Raw genomic sequence first — 21,897 nt, 5'->3', positions numbered from 1 at the left:
TGAGAGCAGGAATTAACTACCAATGGGCATGGAAGAACTATTAGGGGTCATGGAAGTAACCCTTGAAACTGCACTGTGGTAACATTTGCACAATTCTAAATTTACCAAAAACCATTACATTGTACACTTACAATTGAGAGGTGACAACATGATAGCAGCAGCCCTGGCTCTCGGTGCCTCCTCGGCCTCCGCGTCCACTCTGGTGGCACTTGAGGAGTCCTTCAGCCTGCCACGGCACTGTGGGAACCCCTCCCTGAGCTGGCCAAGGCTGGAGCCGGCTCCCTCTGCTTGCGGGGAGGTGTGGAGGGAGAGGCGCAGACGGGAACCGGGGCTGCGCGCGGGGCTCGCGGGCCAGCGCGAGTTCCGTGTGGACGTGGGCTACCAGGCCCGGCACTCGGAGCGCCGGCGAGCGCCGCCCGCCCGGCCAGTGAGGGACGTAGCAGCCAGACGAGCAGCTGCAGAGGGTGCGCCGGTGGTCAGCCAGCACTGCGTTCGAATTCTTGCTGGGCCTCAGCTGCCTCCCTGAGGGGCAGGGCTCGGGACCTGCAGCCCGCCATGCTCAAGCCTACTCCCCACCCCCAGCCGTGGGCTCCTGAGCCACCGAGGCTCCCCTGCTAGCGCCTCCCCCAGCGCCGCAGCTCCTGTCGGGATCCCATCGACCGCCCAAGGGCTGAGGAGTACGGGCCCACAAAGCGGGACTGGCGGGCAGCTCCGCCTGCAGCCCCTGTGCGGGATCCACTAGGTGAAGCCAGCTGGGCTCCTGAGTCTAGTGGGGACTTGGAGAACCTTCATGTCTAGCTAAGGGATTGTAAATGCACCTATCAGCACCCCGTGTCTCTCTCAAGATTTGTAAATACACCAATCAATACTCTGTGTCTAGCTAACAGGTTGGGGACTTGGAGTTTTCTGTCTAGCACTCTGTGTCTAGCTAAAGGATTGTAAACGTACCAATCAGCACTCTGTGTCTAGCTCGGGGTTTGTAAATACACCAATCAGTGCTCTGTATCTAGCTCAAGGTTTGTAAATACACCAATCAGTACCCAGTATCTAGCTAATCTAGTGGGTACTTGGAGAACTTTTCTGTCTAGCACTCGGTGTATAGCTAAAGGATTGTAAGCGCACCAATCAGCACTCTGTGTCTAGCTCAGAGATTATAAACGCACCAATCAGCACTCTGTCAAAGTGGACCAATCAGCACTCTGTAAAATGGACCAATCAGCTCTCTGTAAAATGGGCCAATCAGCTCTCTGTAAAATGAACCAATCAGCAGAATGTGGGTGGGGCCAGACAAGGGAATTAAAGCAGGCTGCCTGAGTTCAGCTAACGTAGTGGACTTAACTCTTTTTCCACGTTGTGGAAGGTTTGTTGTTTTGTTCTTTGGGATGAATGTTGGTGCTGCTCACTGTTTGGGTCCGTGCCAGCGTTTATGAGCTGTAACACCGTGAAGGTCTGTGGCTTCAGTTCTGAAGTCAGCAAGACCGCAAATCCACAAGAAGGAAGACACTGCAGACACATATGAACATCTGAAGGAACAAACAAATTCTGGACACACTATCTTTAAGAACTCCAACAGACCACGAGGGTCCGCGGCTTCATTCTTAAAGTCAGCGAGACCAAGAACCCACCAATTTTGGACACACAATGACTGAATACTATGGTATGTAAATTCTGCTTCAATGAAGTTGTTAAAAATCAAATTTTGGAAATGGCAGTTAAAGTTTAGGAAGTTGTTGTAACCGCAGGAAAGAGAAAAGAAAATAACTGAGAACCAGTAACCAAATTTGGAGGGTATTTTTAATTTTATTCTTGAGGATTGCTATGGATTGGCTGTGCCGTCACCCAAATCTCAACTTGAATTGTATCTCCCAGAATCCCCACATGTTGTGAGAGGGACCCACGGGGAGGAAATTGAATCTTGGGGCCCATCTTTCCCATGTTAGTCTCCTGATAGTGAATAAGTCTCATGAGATGTGACAGGTTTATCAGGGGTTTGTGCTTTTGCTTGTTCCCCATTTTCTCTTGCTGCTGCCATGTAAGAAGTGTCTTTCGCCTCCCGTCGTGATTCTGAGGCCTCCCCAACCATGTGGAACTATAAATCCAATTAAACCTGTCTTTTTCCTGCTCTCAGATACATCTTTGTCAGCATCTTGAAACAGAGTAATAGTAATACAAGGACCAAAGATGAGAAGATGAACTAATTATGAAACTAAAGCGTAGGCTAAGAAGTCAGAAAAAGAAAAAAAACTATGAAGTTAAAAATGTGTGTGTGTATATATATGTGTATATAACAAGATATTTCAAGAATAATGTTCTGGTCGTGAACTATGGCTCATGCCTGTAATCCCAGCACTTTGGTAGGCTGAGGTGGGCAGATCACTTGAGGTCTGGAGTTAGGAGAACAACCTGGCCAACATGGCGAACCCTCATCTGAAATCTCATCTCTACTAAAAATATAAAAATTAGCTGGGTGTGGTGGCATGCTTCTGTAATCCCAGCTACTCGGCAGGCTGAGGCAGGAGAATCACCTGAACCCGGAAGGCAGAGGCTGCAGTGAGCTGAGATTGTGCCACCGCACTCCAGCTTGGGAACAGAGACTCCATCAAAATAAAATTTTTAGAAGTACTATGTTCTGTCCAAGAGCACTAAGTAATTCAGAAGAATAGAAATTCAACAGGGGGACTTAGGAAAACACACTGGCTTTGGCAATCAGAGTATACGTGACGAATTTCAACTCAAGAAGCTAGAAAAATAAAGATAAAAGCAAAAGAAAATGAAAAAGGAAAAATATAGAGTGATAAAGTCAGAAGCTAGTTCTCAGGAAAAAAACAGCATGTTTTTAAAAAACTAAATGAATCAAATTTATAGCCAAAGGGAAAAAGGAAAACAATGCAACCATAGACCCAGAGAGATGATAAAGTATCCCCTAATTATTCTAATAAGAATTGCTAGTCTAAAAAATTTAAAATCTCAAAGATACAGCAGTTAATTTTCCAAAAAAAATACAAATTTTGAAAGTAGACTACAGACCTGTAAGAAAGTCATAAATGGACGATTACTCTATAAAATGGGAAGCCATTTTTTAAATTGCCTGTTAGAATATTATGGGCCATGGCCATTCCTCTAGAATATTTTACCATCTTCCCCCTTCCCCCACACTAAAATACTGTGTGATTCTGAGCCATTTAGTTAACTTCTCCAAGCCTCAGTGTACTCATTTTTAAAATGTAGATAATTTAGAGGCAAGGTGGTAGGATCGGTAGGTCAACTTGTGGGTTTTATTCATAGTTAACAATGAATAAAAAGAAATTTCCATCATTTTATTATCATTTCTCTACTTAATGCATAGAGTATTGATTAAGATTATACTATCTGGCTTCAAAATGCACTACAAAGTAGCAGCCAAAACAGCATGATACTGGCATAAAAATAGACACATAGACCAGGCCAGGTACAGTGGTTCCTGTCTGTAATCCCAGCACTTTGGGAGGTCGGGGTGGACAGATCACGAGGTAAGGAGATTGAGACCACCCCAACTAACACAGTGAAATACCGTCTTTACTAAAAATACAAAAAATTAACCAGGCGTGGTGGCACACACCTGTCTTCCCAGCTACTCAGGAGGCTAAGGCAGGAAAATCGCTTGAACCTGGGAGGCGGAGGTTGCGGTGAGCCCAGACCACACCACTGCACTCCAGCCTGAGTGACAGAGTGAGACTTCATCTCAAAAAAAAAAAAAAAAAAAAAAAAAAAAAAAAAAAGATCCATAGACCATAGGAACACAACAGAGAGCCCAGAAATAAATCCACAGATTTACAGCAAACTGATTTTTTTTTTAACTACTTTTTATTTAAGTTCCAGGACACGTGCAGAACATGCAGGTTTGTTACATTGGCAAATGTGTGCGGTGGTGGTTTGCTGCACATATCAACCCATCGCGTAGGTATTAAGCTCCACACGCATTACTTATTTGTCCTGATACTCTCCCTCCCCACACGAGCACTTCCCCCTGACAAATAGGCCCTGGTGTGTGTTCCCTTTATTGTGTCCTTGTGTTCTCATTGTTCAGCTCCCACTTACAAGTGAAAATATGCCATGTTTGGTTTTCTGTTCCTGTGTTAGTCTGCTGAGGGTGATAGCTTCCAGCTTCATCCATGTCCCTACAAAGGACATGATCTCATTCCTTTTTATGAGTGATTCTCAACAAAGATGCCAAGAACACACAATGAGGAAAGAACAGTCTCTTTAATAAACTGTGCAGGAAAAATTGTATATCCATATGTAAAAGAATAAAACTAGATATCTATATCTCAGCATATGCAAAAATCAACATAAAATAGATTAAAGACCTAAATGTAAGACCTGAAACTATGAAACTACTAAAATAAAATATTGGGAAAATGCTTGAAGAATTTGTCTAAACAGTCTTCTTGAATAAGACCTCAAAAGCGCAGACAACAAAAACAAAAATAGACAAATAGGATGACATCAAGCTAAAATGTTTCTGCACAGCAAAGGAAACAATATGTGAAAAACAACCTACAGAATGGAAAAAAAAATGCAACCTACCCATTTCTTTTTTTTTTTTTTTTTTTGGCGTGTTTTGGATGTTGAAACTTTTTTAATTATACTTTAAGTTCTAGAGTACATATGCACAACGTGCAGGTTTGTTACATATGTATACATGTGCCATGTTGGTGTGCTGCACCCGTTAACTTGTCATTTACATTAGGTATATCTCCTAATGCTATCCCTCCCCCCTCCCCACTCCCCACAATAGGCCCCAGTGTGTGATGTTCCCCTTCCTGTGCCCAAGTGATCTCATTGTTCAGTTCCCACCTATGAGTGAGAACATGCGGTGTTTAGTTTTCTTTTCTTGCGATAGTTTGCTGAGAATGATGGTTTCCAGCTGCATCCGTGTCCCTACAAAGGACATGAACTCATCCTTTTTTATGGGTGCATAGTATTCCATGGTGTATATGTGCCACATTTTCTTAATCCAGTCTGTCACTGATGGACATTTGGGTTGATTCCAAGTCTTTGCTATTGTGAATAGTGCCGCAATAAACATATGTGTGCATATGTCTTTATAGCAGCATGATTTATAATCCTTTGGGTATATATCCAGCAATGGGATGGCTGGGTCAAATGGTATTTCTAGTTCTAGATCCCTGAGGAATCGCCACACTGTTTTCCACAATGGTTGAACTAGTTTACAGTCCCACCAACAGTGTAAAAGTGTCCCTATTTCTCCACATCCTTTCCAGCACCTGTTGTTTCCTGACATTTTAATGATTGCCATTCTAACTGGTGTGAGATGGTATCTCATTGTGGTTTTGATTTGCATTTCTCTGATGGCTAGTGATTAGCATTTTTTCATGTGTCTGTTGGCGGTATAAATGTCCTGGAAGTGTCTGTTCATATCCTTTGCCCACTTTTTGATGGGGTTGTTTGCTTTTTTCTTGTAAATTTGTTTGAGTTATTTGTAGGTTGTGGATATTAGCCCTTTGTCAGATGAATAGATTGCAAAAATTTTCTCTCATTCTGTCGGTTGCCTGTTCACTCTAATGGTAGCTTCTTTTGCTGTGCAGAAGCTCTTTAGTTTAATTAGATCCCATTTGTCAATTTTGCCTTTTGTTGCCATTGCTTTTGGTGTTGTAGACATGAAGTCCTTGCCCATGCCTATGTCCTGAATGGTATTACCTAGGTTTTTTTCTAGGGTTTTTATGGTTTCACGTCTAACATTTAAGTCTCTAATCCATCTTGAATTAATTTTCATATAAGGAGTAAGGAAAGGATCCAGTTTCAGTTTTCTACTTACAGCTAGCCAATTTTCCCAGCACCATTTATTAAATAGGGAATCCTTTCCCCATTTCTTTTTTTTGTCAGGTTTGTCAAAGATCAGATGACTGTAGATGTATGGTATTATTTCTGAGGGCTCTGTTCTGTTCCATTGGTCTGTATCTCTGTTTTGGTACCAGTAACATGCTGTTTTGATTACTGTAGCCTTGTAGTATGAAGTCAGGTAACGTGATGCCTCCAGCTTTGTTCTTTTGGCTTAGGATTGTCTTGGCAATGCAGGCTCTTTTTTGGTTCCATATGAACTTTAAAGCAGTTTTTTCCAATTCTGTAAAGAAAGTCATTGGTAGCTTAATGGGGATGGCATTGAATCTATAAATTATCTTGGACAGTATGGCCATTTTCACGATACTGATTATTCCTATCCATGAGCATGGAGTGTTCTTCCCATTGTTTGTGTCCTCTTTTATTTCACTGAGCAGTGGTTTGTAGTTCTCCTTGAAGAGGTCCTTCACATCCCTTGTAAGTTGGATTCCTAGGTATTTTATTCTCTTTGAAGCTATTGTGAATGGGAGTTCATTCATGATTTGGTTCTCTGTCTGTTATTGGTGTATAAGAATGCTTGTGCAACCTACCCATTCTATAAGGGGTTAGTAACCAGAATACACAAGGAGCTCAAACAACGTGACAGCAATAAAAAATAATAATAACAGCCTAATTAAAATATGGGCAAATAGCACTATTCACGATAGCAAAGACATCAAATTTTAACCCAAATGCCCAAAAATGATAGACTGGATGAAGAAAGTGTGGTACATATACATGATGAAATACTATGCAGCCATAAAAAGGAATGAGATGATCTCCTTTGTAGGAATATGGATAGAGCTGGAAGCCATTATCCTTAGCAAACTGACAATGGAACAGTAAACCAAACATCGCATGTTCTCATTTGTAAGTGGGAGCCAAACGATGAGAACACGTGGACACAGGGAGGGGAACAACACACACTGGGGCATGTTGGGGTGCCTGGGGTAGGGAGAGCATCAGGATAAATAGCTAATGCAAACAGGGCTTAATACCTAGGTGATGGGTTGATAGGTGCAGCAAACCACCATGGCACACATTTACCTATGTAACAAACCTCTATATCCTGCAGAACTTAAAATTAAATTAATTTTTTTAAAAAGCATTATTCGTATCCCCACTATCTCAATTTGACTATGTGCAAAAAATGCAAGGACTTAGTTTGTATACTATTAGATTTTCCCCACGTAAATAAGTTTTAAAAAATAAAATATGAGCAAAGGATATGAATAGATGTTTCTCAGAAGAAGATATAGAAATGGACAGCAGGTATATGAATAAATGCTGAACATCAATAATCATCCCAGAAATGCAAATTAAAACTACAATGAGAGATTATTTCTCCTCAGTTAAAATGGCTATTATCTTAAAAAATCACAATAATAACAGATATTGGCAAGGATGCAGAGAAAGGAGAATGCTTGTACACTACGGGTGAGATTATAAATTAGTATGGCCACTATGGAAAACAGCGTAGTGATGTCTCAAAAAACTGAAGTTATAAGTACCATATGCTCTAGCAATCTCGCTCCTAGGTATTTATCCAAAAGAAAGAAAATCAGTGTATCAAAGAGATACTGCATTCTCATGTTTACTAAGCCTTGTCTACAATAGCAAAGATATGGAATCAACTTAAGTGCCTATCAACAGCTGAATAAAGAAAATGTGGTATGTACACACACTGGAATATTTTTAAGCCATAAACGAGAATGAACTTTTGTCCATTTGCAGGAACATAGACGGAATTGGAGAACATTATTTTAAGTGAAATGAGCCAGTCACAGAAAGAAAAATATTACATGTTTTTACCCAAATATGTGAGCTAAAATGTTGATCTCATGGAGGTGGACAGTAGAATGGTGATACCAAAAGGCTAGAAAGGGTGGAGGGGTGGGTAAAAAGAGATGTCGGCTAATGGGAACAGAAATACAGTTAGAAAGAATAAATATTAGTGTTCAATAGCACAGCAGGGTGACTATAGCTAACAACAGTTTATTATATATTTCAAATTGGCTGGAAGAAGATGTGGGATGTTTCCAGCAAAAGGAAATGATAAATGTTTGAGGTGATGACTATCTCAATTATTTTGACTTGGTCACTTTGCATTGTACATATGTATCAAATTATCACATATACCCAAGAAATGTACAATTATTATGTATCAATAAAAATAATTAACACAACAAGAAATGGTAATTTGATTAAATCAGGTTTTTCACATTCCAAATTTCTCCTGATAGTCACTATGCAAACCTTGGTATCTATGCTTGTTCATTTAGAGTAAAACAAAAATATTAAGTACATATGAGCTTTACGATAAAGTTGTTCCCAAAAACTTCCTTAAAAAATAATTGTTATGAACTTCAATCTGTCATGTATGTTAAAGAACTTTGCTGTCTGAGTAAATCTGAGCACAAGTTACACCCTGATGGGTAAAGAGTCATCAGGTCTGCCAATTACTCTTAACCATTTCAGGGAAAATTGTGTTTGTGTGTGCGTGTGTGTGTGTGTGTGTGTGTGTAGATAAGAAAATAGAAAATGATGTAACAAATATAAAATGTTTACAGTAGGGAATCTTAAAGCATATACAGGAATTCTTTGAACTTTTCTGCAAATCTAAAAAATAAATTATGTATTGACTTTCTCTTAAAAATGTGTGGTAGTATCAAAAAAGTCAGACACAGAAGTATTCTGAATTTAGAGTTAAGCCCAGCATTGGCTAAACTATTGGGGTTTTGTTGCCAAAGACCAGAAGTTCTGGGGAAGTTAGCCTTGCACCCCCACATGTGAGTCCCTGCAGAAACTCTAGAGGCCATCTGTGAGTCAGATGCTCTCTGGGTTTACTTGTGGTAGAATAGAAGCTTCAGAGAATGATCCAAAGAAAATCTTTGTGTGTCTCCATACGTCCTAAAATGTCCACAGTATGTTTGCTTTTTAGAATCTCAAATGGGAAATTCAAAACAGCTGGAGATTAAGTCTGACAAGAGGGCCGCAATCTTGATGCCTTTTCTTTCTTTTCTCTCGCTTTCTTTAGCTTAAGTGTAGTCTAAATCCCACCACTCCATTGTATTAATGTTTATACTGTTTTCATTGCTATTTCAAGGCACCAATTTGTCTTCTTTCCCCTTTCCTCAAAATCAAGCTAAGTTTGAAAATCAAACCAGAATCAATAACGATGTCAATGCTATCAAATACAGAAGGGAAGAGAGAGGAGGAAGATAAAATTTGATAATACTTATAAATAGGAAGGAGTGGGAAAATAGCAGAGAAATGAGAGACAGAGATAAATTATGTCTGTCTTATCACATCCTTTCATCTTCCATATGTTGTATATCACCTCTAGCAATTTACTACACGCCAGCTCCAAGACAGTGGGAAGCAAAGGATTTCCTTAGATACCGCAGCTTTGCACTGGTTCTCACCTCTCTTTCGTGGGCCTACATTTAGAAAAACAGAAACACTCACAGCAAGCAAAAGTTCACATTGGACTGCTTGTTCCTCCTCCAGGACTCATTTCAAGGCAGATTTCTTTTTCTTTTCTTTTTTTTTTTTTTTTTTTTTTTTTTGCCTATGGAAGTGTTTTAGCATTAATTTTATCATGGTTTCTTTCACACTCCCTTACTAAGGTACTAAAAAAGGGAATTCACAGAAATACATGGGGTGCCATTGGCGACATTTGCACAAGTGTTAAAAGAAATGAATATGATAATGGATTTCAGACTAAGTTCTTCAACTTACTTAGTTCACTGGGTGTTACAGATTAGTCATAGTCCAAGTATGTCAAATGAAAATATTCTAATTTTTGGCCAGGTGCGGTGGCTCACGCCTGTAATCCCAACACTTTGGGAAGCCGAGGCAGGCAGATCACCTGAGGTCAGGAGTTCAAGACAAGCCTGGCCAACATGGCAAAGTCCTGTCTTTACTAAAAATACAAAATTAGCCGGGCGTAGTGGCAGGTGCCTGTAATACTAGCTACTCAAGAGGCTGAGGCGGGAGAATCACTTGAACCTGGGAGGCGAAGGTTGTAGTGAGCAGAGCTCACGCCATTGCACTCCAGCCTGGGTGACAGGATTGAAACTCTGTTTAAAAAAAAAAAAAAAAATTCTAATTCCCAAATTAAACCATTACCTTCACACTGCTTCCATGAACCCCCTTTATTTTTACCATTTACAACTCTATCCCCAACCCTTATCCCCCAATACCTTTTTAACTGTGGCTTAAGATGTATACATGTAGGCTGGGCACCGTGGCTTACACCTGTAATCCCGGCAGGTGGATCACTTGAGGGGAGTTCAAGACCAGCCTGCCCAACATGATGAAACCCCGTATCTACTAAAAATACACAAAATTAGCCAAGCATGGTGGGGGGCACCTGTAATCCCAACTACTTAGGAGGCTGAGGCAGGAGAATCCCTTGAACCCGGAGGCAGAGGTTGCAGTAAGCCAAGATCGCACCACTGCATGCCAGCCTGGGCGACAAGAGCAAAACTGTCTCAGAAAAAAAAAAAAAGATGTGTACGTGTTGTATTTCATATCTTTGAATACAATTTTTATTATAAATTTTATAGCATAAATATGCTGACCAGGACATACTAGTCCTGCACATGTGGATTAAGCTGTTTGGCCAGACATGTGTCCCTCTAAAAATGTATGTTCTCAATTCTGGAGAGTAAGTCTGAGGCATGCTTGCCATATGATTGACAATTTGTAGTGAGTCTGAGGGATTCAATCACAAAGAACATTATGAGACAAGAACAATAGAAAATATGTTAAAAACAAAATGAACTGTTTAAATATAATTAAGGCTTTAAAAAAATTAAGATCAAGGAATACTTCTCAGGCAGGTTAAGTTTATTAGTCAACTCACAATGCCATAACAAAATATCATAGACTGTGTAGATTAAATTACAGAAATTTATTTTCTTACAGCTCTGGAGACTAGAAGCCCAAGATTAAAGATCAAATATGGTTAGGTTCTGGTGAGGGCTCTCTACCTTACTTGCAAACAGCCACCTTCTCCCTATGCATTTACATGATGGGGTGTGAATAAGTAAGAGAGAGAGCAAAAGCTCTCAGGTGTTTCTTCTTATATGGACAATAATCCCATCAAAATGGCCCAACCTTCAGGACCTCATTTAGACTAATTTTCTCCAAAATACTCCATCTCCAAATATCAGCACATTGGAGGTGAAGACTTAAACGTATGAATTGCAGGGGGAACATAATGCAGTCCATAGCAAGAAATTAGAATTAACTGTGTTTGGCTGACATATTACACTGCTGAATTATTTTGAACACAGTGGAATCTGGAAAACCTAAGTCTTTTCACGTTTTGCTGCTGTTACACCTCTCCCTCTCATCCTTTATTTAGGCAGTTGGCTGGGTGTTACTACTATAGATCACTAGAATAATCAATACTCACTTTTATCTTTCTGTATCTTACCAGTTAGTCCAGGATTTTCATACTATTGAAATCCTGGATGGGTGAATAATTCTAGCTTTTTATTATATTCAAATTGAGTAAAGCTGGCTTTTCATATGTTCATCTGTGTCAATAACTAGAATAATAAATAGTAAAGGGAAGAGGGAAGTCCCTCCCCATGGAACTTTTATTGTATATTATAAAACCCAATTATTGAAGTCTTTGGGGTTCTCTCACTTAATAAGCCATTAAGTCTAACAAGCTGTAACAATATATATTTTATATTTTATCTTGTCCAGGAGAAAATTGCCAAGTATCTTGTAGACTGCCTCCAGAATTCCAAGTACACTATATCTATTTTATTTTTTCGACCTCTCAGTAACCCTAACAAAAACTTGAAAAGAGATAGACTGACACATTTTTCCTTAGTAAATTAATGCTGATTCCTTTCAATAGGTACTTTTCGTTCTAACTCTGCATTTCCTCATCAAACTCTAGTCTAGAATGGCATTTACTTTACTTGGAATATCTATAACATTTAGATTTTAGTGAAGGGTCTTATGATGGAAATGTTGCTTATATATTCTTTTTCTATTCTAGATTTATTTAAATATTTCCATAACATAATTTTGCATAATGTAGAATTCACTCATTACATAAACTGTTTTAAAGATTTGTCTTCTGTCTTTCTTAAAACTGGAATGAGCACATGAGAAGCTCTCCAAAGTGCTTATTGAAAGAATGAGTAAACAGCATTCTCTTACGAAGCAACTTTAGTGGGGGGGGCAGTTCATTGTTATTGAAGAAACAAAAGGTGAAGGCATTTTGAATGACAGTTATAAGTGTTCAGGGAGGCTATAGTATTTTCATCCTTTTACCTTTTCCATTTAAGATTTTGTGAAAAAAACTAATTCTGAAAATGTAGTTATTTACAAACCATCGATTCCTAGTTTTAAATGCATAACCCAATTCTATTCAAAAGTATTGCCAAAGGAAAAAATGCAGGATTTTAAAGTTTAAAAGTAAAATAATTGTGCTCAACACACATACTCAATAAAGAAGAAACTATAAATCCAAAGGGATGTATGTTTTATTTGTCTGATCTCCATTAGATGTTACTATTGTGAATGTTGTAGAATTCACCCATTTCATAAACATTTCTAAGGACTTGTCTGTATGTGAGACAATAACTTTCATTAAAGGTACCCAGAAACTGGACATTCTCCCTCCTGCTAGGTTTAACTTACCATTTACATTTCTGTTAAAAAGGCTTAAACTCAACTCATTAATTTCTCAGAGGATTTTTAAGTTGCTTACATTTTTTTCTAGTTACCTGTTGCTTCTTTTTTGTGTGTTAGTCAAATATTTAGTTTTACTTTATGGTGCTCCTCTTCTACGTTACTGCAAATCACATACAACATTCTCCTAGTTATTTTCATTTCTCCAAAGTATAGCTACCACAGGCTGTGTATCTACAGAGCCTATTTTTACTGAAGATTTTTGGCAGCTAAGGGTGATAATTACACTACATAATACAATAAAACTTTAAGGTTGGTTAAAATTAGTTACTAGGTACTATTCACTTACATTCCACTAGGCATTTCCTACCAGGAGTAATTTCTCATTGATCAAGGCCTGCTTTGACCCAAGTTTCTACGTTCTTTTGCTATCTCTTTCAATGTTATTGTCCTGTTCCAGGCAGCCTCCAACTTACTATTACAGTTATTTTCTCATGCAGAGCAGTTCATTTCTCCATCCTCTACCCGAAGTACTGTTTAGGTTCACGTTTGCATACTCAGTGATTCAAGAAGATGATCTTCTAAACAAATAATTGTCAACTTTAAATTTCTTCCATTTAACAACAAGGCTCCTGAGGATTCTTTGTTTAATTTTTATATTCTAAGAAAGTCTCCCTCAAGCTGCTGCAGCAAGAACTTACATGTTCTGAATTTTATTTTTTCTTTCTCATACATCAATAAAACACCCTGATAGCATAGAATTATTCTCCAATCAACAAAACTCCACTTAATAGAGTTGACAAACTCCATTAATTGCTCAGCCCTGTTACCAATCTGGTGAGACTGAACAGAGCACAGATTTAAAAGTGCAACTCTTCTGTCACTTTATATAAATCACTTTTGATCACTATGTGAAGGTAGGGGCTTATGAACCCAGAGTTTGAAAAGAAGCAGAAGGAAAGTAAAAGAGTCTTTTCTTCCCTTAGGGGAAGAAAATCCACTAGCTTAATCTCTAGTCAAGAAAGGAACACGATTCTCTTTTCTCTCTGTGGACCTATGTTGATACTTGGACTTATGGTGACAATATTTCCTGGGCCTCTAGAATTATGCCTGAGTATGAAGTTGCACACACATCCATTTGCATTTCTTTAGAAGACTTTTTAACTCTGTAGCTCTAACAACTGCTTTTGAGCAAAGGGAAATTAGGCAACTTTGAAGATCAAAGTCTTGCATTTTTTGCTTCTTCCTTACTATGGCTATACTATGTGTAGCCGACACAGCCTGATGGTACAGCATGATACACCATATGTGTTTAAAGGTGGGGAACAAAATCAACCTTAAGGAACTGAGAGTCACTTTCAATATATCAATTTGTGTACCATCGATTTTCTCTCTTTCTTCGAGAGCCAGAAGGTGGCATCTTACTACTTATATGTAATATTTAGATTAATTTCATTAATCTATGTTATGCTTACGTTGAGAATTTTAACTTTTTAAATTAAGTATAGGATTAAGTACAGCAAATTAATCCTCTGGACAAAAATAAAAGATACAAAGAAAAAATTATAAAAAGGTTATAAGGGACTATCCTTTCCATCATCAGATCCACAGAGCAGATCACATTTGTCTTAAAATGATTATGATCTGAATATGTTTATCGAGACATTTTACAGTGATTTTGAAATATTCAAATAGTAGTTAGACTATTAAAATGGGAAGTTAAGAAAAAACATAAATTATCCTTCAAATTACTCTGATGGGCTTAAACTTCAGAGATCTAGAAATGTGGAGAAATGCAAATACGTGTATAGAAATGCCCTCAAACAAGAAGGCCTAGGTATTTTTTTTCCTCTGGCTACCCTATGATTTTGTGTATTGTGACTTCTTGATCAAAATGTTAGTGAAATTGAGAAATGGCAAATAGTAATAATAACTGAAGTATTTAGCAGTACATTTATTTCCTCTTTCTTTATTTTTTGCACCTTTATATATTCATCCATCATTGAAAAAAATGTGTGTGTGTTTTTTGTTTTGTTTTGCTTTTTTGTTACTACTTTGTATTAAATTCTCTGTGCTAAGCATGTCGGCTATAAAGAACAAACCATAGTCCCTGTCCTCAAGTCACCCACAACATAGCCTGGAAGACTGTCACAAAACTATAATCAGTTGTTTTGATTTCTAAAGGCAGTGCAATGAGGGCAATGATGGACCTGTGTAAAACTATTTTAAAAGTTCAGAACAAGGCATCTCCTGAGGTACACTCTTGAGAACCAGTATGAAAGTCAGGGAAGGTTTCCTTAAAAAGGTGACATGAATTGAATTTCATAAAATTAGCAGGAATTCAGCAAAGTGGGATGAGTTAACAAGGTAGGTGTGGCATTCTAGGTAATGCACAACAAAAGATAGCCTGGGGGGATGGAGCTGGCAGGTGTCAGATATGAAGTTCCTTATATGTAATATTAAAGAATTAGAAATTTACCTTCTAAGAGCTAAGACTCCTTTGAAGGGTACAGTAATAGGTTGCATGGTCAAATTTAAGTTTTATAAAGTTCTCTCTAGTGGCAGGATTGAGAATTATCTCTGGCAGGAGAAGACTAGAGATAGGCAGAGAAGTTAGGAACCTATTGCGTAAGACGAAGGTTAAACCAAAGCAATGTTATAAGGACAAAGAGAAAAGGGACATGTCCCAGAGCTATTTAGGTAGGAAAGTCGGCTAGATTTTGTGACACATATACTGTGATGTGGAAGAAAGATACGTTCTGTAGTGACTACCTGACTTCTTGCATGACTGCTGTATGGAAAGTGATACCATCAAATAAGACAGAAGAATACAGGAGGAAGTAAAATTAGAAAAGGAAATGAATGTGCTCACAATTTGAAACGTTGAGATTGAAGCACCTGTATGACCTCCAGGTAGAGATGTGTAGTTGGCAGATGAATGTAAGTCAGAAAGAGAGAGGCTTAGAATAGAGACATTGACATGAGTATCTTTAGTAAAGGTTAGAGACATGAGAATGGCCAAGATCTCACACAGAACATGAGAAGGCAATTAGGGGCTCAAGGAAAATCCCTAGTGAATTTTTAACCTTTAGGAGGTAGCCAGAAGAATTTCCTGGGAGAGAGCTTGAGAAGTTAACATCCATTTTTCAAAATTGTACAAATGATTTAAAAGGAGAGTATTGATAATCCTAATAACCTGCATTTTCCTTTAGCAGTGGCTCACACCTATAATCTCAGCACTTTGGTAGGCCAAGGCAGGAGGGTCATATGAGGTCGGGAGTTCAAGACTAGACTGAACAGTGAGACCGTATCTCTAGGAAAAAAAAAAAATTGAAAATTAGCTGGACACGGTGGTATGCAGCTGTAGTCCTAACTACCCCGGAAGCTGAGATGGGAAGATAGCTTAAGTCCAGGAGTTTGAGGCTGCAGTGAGTGGTGATTGTGCCACTGAACTCTAACCTGGGTGATAGAGTGAGATGCTCTCTTTTAAATAAATGATAATAAGGCAACAAATATTTGGGGTCAACTGTTAGTCTCGCTAAAGCAAGGCATTGGCTAAGCCCTTGGCCTTGACCAACTGAGTGCATCTGTCTTGGATCTTTCCAATCTACCTCTATCTTTGTGGCAGCTCTTTGTTGTTTCTGCTGTTCTACGTCTGAACCCAGGATGGGCAACACCCTTTCTCATCAGCCACTTCCTTAGATTAGAGCTGATGTTCACATTGCAAAGAGTTCTTATTTTTATGTCAGTGTAATTGATCTGACCTAATAGGAAGAAGACTCAGGAACCCTTCAATGACAGATTTTGCATTTGGCTTATAGTTAATAAAGATTATTGAGCTGCATAGAAAAAAAAATGGCAGTGAGGGTTGCAGATACTGAAATGCTTAGAATGTAAGCCCTACAAATTGGAACCCTCAGTTATTGCTGAATGTTTCCCTGCCTGAATTTCCATTTTTAATAATTTCCACCCTTAAGATTATTTTCAATGTAAATTCCAATAAATACTCCTTTTACAAATAAAGATTTTCTCTTCAAAAATTGCCACACTTGTTTTGTACACATTTCCCACTTACTGAAAAGCATTTCTTGAAGAGTAGCAGTGGAGAATTGCAAAAATTAAAAGGAGGAGAACTGAGAGTTTGGCTGCAGTGAAGCAAAATACAACAACAGGTTTATTACCAGATGAACAAAATTAATAAACAAGTTATTCTCTGCCTTATTAGTCAGGAATTAGTTGTATGTAAAAGACCATATTGCAAAATTCTACACACAAAGGCAAGCTGAACAGTTTTCCTTTGGAAAATCAGAAATACATTTCTAGCACTTATTATTTTTCCACAGTTAAATCTCTGTTCCTGCCCTTGTCATTTCACATCTGGTATTCCAAAACCCATTCTTCACCACCTGTCTTAGCCTTCTCTTCAATCTGTCCAAAATGTTATAGCTAAAATTATCTTTTAAATCTCTTCTTGAACCACATTACTGTCTTCCTTAAGATTACTTTTCAATGTAATTATGATGTCTTAAATCAACATTTTCTGTGAGACTTGGAGGATATTTTAGTAACATCTTACCCTCAAATTAAATAATTGCACCTAACAACACATACATTTTTAAAAATTGTGAGAAATAATGATTTATTGTACTGTGTACAATTAAAACATAAAAATCAGAACACTTTTTATGCACATAGTGATCAAAATTTTTCAAAGGTCTTTCATTTTATTCATTTTGCTACCTCCTATTGTTCATTTGATAGATTCGATTCTTAATTTAAGATGGAAAACACTGAGACACGGAGAGTTTGAGGGCATTATGTGAATTCATTCAGGGTCAAATGAATATCAGAACTCAGTTTCCTCAACTATCAATCCAGTGCTTTCTTTGCTACAGTAAAATGGTATGCATCACACTGCCTGGTATTCATGCCACTAAGAAACTGTACCAAATTACTGTGTGCCTGTAGGATGGCTGGCAGTGAGCTAAACAAATTAGACACATAGTTTCCATGAATCTCCTCAATGACCCACTATTTCTTTAAAAAAAAAAAAACAGTACTGGGATACAGATAGTGTAAGAGCCAGTTACATTACTCACTATGTAAGTAATAAAGTAGCATAATGCATTTCGTTAAGTAAAGAGGAATAACTTAAAACTAGGTTTCTAGCTCCAACATCTGAGCTATTTCCACCTTATTGTACTTTTCCACCTTATTGCTCTATCTCACAGTAAGAGCTTCAAATATAGCTTAGTCTATCTCTGCCTGTCATATTTACCCAATAGACTTTTAGTAAGTGCCTGACTCGTAATAGACATTTAATAAACATTCATTGATAATTGAGTTCAATAAAAATAATAGAATGACTTTTATGTGATTCTGATTAAATTTATTCTTGTACCTTAGAAATATGGAAATAATTTAGCAGCAGGAGGGTCAATAGAAGTGAAAAATGTTTTTCCAATGTAGTTATGATGTCTTAAATCAAGATTTTCTGTGAGACCTGGAGGATATTCTAGTTACATCTTCTTACCCTCAAATGAAATAATTGGACCTAATAACAAGTACATTTTTTTTTTAGACGAAGTCTCGCTCTGTCACCTAGGCTGGAGTGCAGTGGCACAATTTTGGCTCACTGCAGCCTCTGCCTCCCGGGTTCAAGAGATTCTCCTACCTCAGTCTCCCGAGTAGCTGTGACTATAGGTGCCTGCCATGACGCCCAGCTAATTTTTGTATTTTTAGTAGAGACGGGGTTTCACCATGTTGGCCAGGCCAGTCTCGAACTCCTGACCTCAACTGATCCTCCAACCTCGGCCTCCCAAAGTGCTGGGATTACAGGCATGAGTCACCACATCCAGCCCACAAATACATTTTTTTAAATTGTGAGAACTAATGATTTATTGCACTATGCACAATTAAAACGTACAAAATCAGGACACCTTTTATGCACATAGTGATCACAATTTTTCAAAGGTCTTTCATTTTATTTATTTTGTTAGCAGAAGTTTTATTGACAAAATTTTGGAAAGATTGACCTCACTGATTACAGAAAGGATGTCCTATTCATTTTTCATTACTTTCATACACATTAAATAAATTCACATGTAGAATAGGTTTAGATAGGATATTTATTATATGTGGATTTAAGAACTCTTATTCTTGGTAAATCACAATAGGAAACATAAGAGTTTATGATTTCAATTCAAATTCATCTTTTTCAAGTTTAAATGAATTAGTTTTGAAACATGAATTTAGAAAGGCAAAAAGACTAATCAAAGAGACTCCTAAGACTTCTAGCCCCTGAAGAAACATATGGATGCTATTTAAAATCAATGCAGAAAAATAAAAGACAGGTTTAAATTTTTTTATTTAAATAAAAGTTTGCCTTTGCAGTACTACATACTGCATGATTAATTAGAAGATATGCCCATTAGCAATGAATGCAAACTGATTCTGGCTGATAAAAAGCAAATACAGTTAAACAGAGTTTTTGAAAAGATGTTGTGTAGCTCCTAGATTTGAACTGCTAAGAAGACTGGGAAGAGAAAGAACCAAGCAGTGGCAACATAACCAGAACTATAGCAAAAGTCCAACCAGGGAATTTCTGCAATGAAGAACCCTGTGATAATAAGCAAATACAGTTAAGTAGAGTTTTTGAAAAGATGTTGGGTAGCTCCCAGATTTGAACTACTAACAAGACTGGGGAAGAGAAAGAATCAAACAGTGGCAACATAACCAGAGCTATAGCAAAAGTCCAACCAGGAAACTTCTGCAATGAAGAACCCTGTTTCAGCTACCACTAATTTCTCAATCCTACATCTAACTATACCCATGTTGTTGGCTACTTTATCAGTCAGTTCTCACACTGCTATAAAGGAACACCCAAGACTAGGTAATTTATAAAGAAAAGAGATTTAACTGGCTTATGGTTCCACAAGCTCTATAGGAAGTATGCCTGGGGAGGCCTCAGGAAACTTACAATTATGGAGGAGGCAGGAGCAGGCACGTCTTACATGGACAGAGTAGGGAGAAGAGAAGAGGGAGGTGCTACACACTTTTAAACAGATCTCATGAGAACCCACTCAGTTTTATGAAACAACATGAGAAAAATCCACCCCCATGATCCAATCACCTGCCACCAGGTCCCTCTTCCAACATTGAGGATTACAGTTCCACATAAGATTTGGGTGGGGACACAAATCTAAACCATACCAGCTACCATTATCTGAATTTTTATGTCTCCTTAAAATGTTGAAACCTAATCCCCAGTATGATGGTATTAAGAGGTGAGGCCTTTGGGAAGCGATTAGGTTGTGAGGCCAAGGGAGCTTATTTGCCTTTCTTACGTACAAGGTTGCATTGAGGAAACATCTGTCTGTGAAGGAAGTGGGACCTCATTCGACAGCAAACCTGCCAGCACCTTGAACCTGCACTTCTCAGCCTGTGAGAAGTAAATTTCTGCTGTTTATAAGATGCTCAGTATGTGGTATTCTGGTGTGGCAGCCTAAACATAGTCAAAAATTGGCACTGCATTCTGGGTGACACCACTTTGCACATCCAGGAAAGAGTTTCTACTGCTCTTGGCATCATTTGCTTCTGATTTAAGGCCAAGGATGAGTGATCTGATTGGATGAGATTGCAGTACACTATGCTCACAAAGGAAAGTAACTCAGATGCTGTCTGAAAGTTCTAAAGGTAAATATCGACAAGATGATATAAATGTTTGACACTAATACAATTGTCCTTTTTTTTTTTTTTTTTTTACTTCTTACTCTCTATTTTCACTCAATTCTTCCATTTCTGTTTTCTTTCATAAGTCTAGAAGGTACATCCTATTGCAGCATTTAAAGTCACTTTCCCATCTCGTAGGACTTGAATATATATGTATTAGATATGATTAGGTTCACCTACATTGAGCAGCAAACCTCCAAAACAGCACTGATTTAAACACAATAGAAATTTTCTTGTGTGTCAGAAAGGAATTTTGGAGATAAGCTTCCCAGAATGGATATGGTGGCTCCACCGTCATAATAAAAACAAAGGTCTCTCCTTCTGTTACACCATCAACGGTACCCCATGGCCCAAGATGGCTGCCAAAACTCCAGTTATCACATCTATTTTGCAAGCCAGCACAGTAAAAAAGTGGAGGAGTCAAAATGATATTTGCGTCTTCTCTTTTAAGGAACTCTTTGGAAGTCACACACAAAATTTCTGCTTACATCCGAATGACCATAAGTTAGTTACCTGGTTATAGCTAGCTGCTAGAGAGTTAGGAAACATGTCTTTAACTTGGGCAGCAATGTACTTGAGCTATAAACTGGGATTCTGATACTGATGAAGAATGAGTGAGTGGCTAATGAGGAAAGAGGGTAAGCAAACTGCATTGTCTCAGATAATTCCTCTTTACTGTTCTGTCAATATTCCTTATGTGTTATTTTTGTCCGACAAATAAAATTAGTTGAAGCGAGTGAGTATTATCTCTTAGGTTGCACAAAATTCTTTAAAAATAGTATTCTCGGCTACAACATTTTCTTCTCCAGATGCTATTTTCCTGATCTCCACAAACAGCATCTAAATTACTTTTTTTTCCCCCATTGATCTCAGCCATATGGTTTGCTATACTCTAACCTTGTTTCCTGGGATTAGTGTAGCCCATTACTTTAGTCACAATACTTCAGTGAGTAATAGATGTCTAATTGGGACAAATTTTATTTGACAAAACACAGGAAAAGTTTGGATACAGGTTTCTGTGGGAAAAATCAGCTAGGTAAAAAATAATTTGTGTATATATACCACGTGCCAAGTGCATTTAGAATATAGGAGGACATTGCTTCAGGTGCAGAGGACAGTAACTATTCTAGATGGTTAAAGAGAAAGTATTTATAAAATGCTTGTAACATCATCAGAGGAGCTGTGGGAACCAGACCAAGGCTCAGCTGTTACAAATAGTTCCAAGAACACCACCAAAGAACTGGTCTAATAAGGCACTGCTTTCTCTCCTATCAGAAAGCTGGGTCATCAGGAGGCTGCTGGTCCAGCTATTGGCTTCAGTATTACAGTGTTTCCTCCAAAATGCAGGCATCAGAAAGCCAGCAGTTGCTCCCAAGATCACATCACATCAACTACAATTCAAGCCTCTTGTCCTGCCTCTTATTCTCATAAGGCAGGGTTTGGAAACTCTGATACCATTAAATGTGGAACAAACAAAACCAAAATATCCACAACTGTGCTTACCTGCAGAACTAGGAAATCAACAAAGTAGAGATGTTGGCTTCTTTCCATCTTGTACATCGTATATTGGTGGCTCTTTTGAGCAGGCAGTGATCACTGGAAAGAGAGTCTGGAAACTGTCTT

General features: G+C 38.2%; 1 long non-coding RNA gene across 1 annotated transcript in view; it reads left to right on the top strand.

Annotated features, from left to right (window-relative positions):
* The first annotated feature begins 1,275 nt into the window (after positions 1-1,275).
* Positions 1,276-21,897, top strand: part of LOC105490884 (uncharacterized) — a 150,826-nt gene continuing 130,204 nt past the window's right edge. Inside the window, exon 1 of the long non-coding RNA XR_011623122.1 lies at positions 1,276-1,657. This is a non-coding gene — a long non-coding RNA (uncharacterized lncRNA). The remainder of the gene's footprint in view (positions 1,658-21,897) is intronic.

The sequence above is a fragment of the Macaca nemestrina genome, chromosome 5 (assembly GCF_043159975.1).
Source record: "Macaca nemestrina isolate mMacNem1 chromosome 5, mMacNem.hap1, whole genome shotgun sequence".
Taxonomy (NCBI): domain Eukaryota; kingdom Metazoa; phylum Chordata; class Mammalia; order Primates; family Cercopithecidae; genus Macaca; species Macaca nemestrina.
This window is presented reverse-complemented; position numbering and strand designations above follow the sequence as displayed.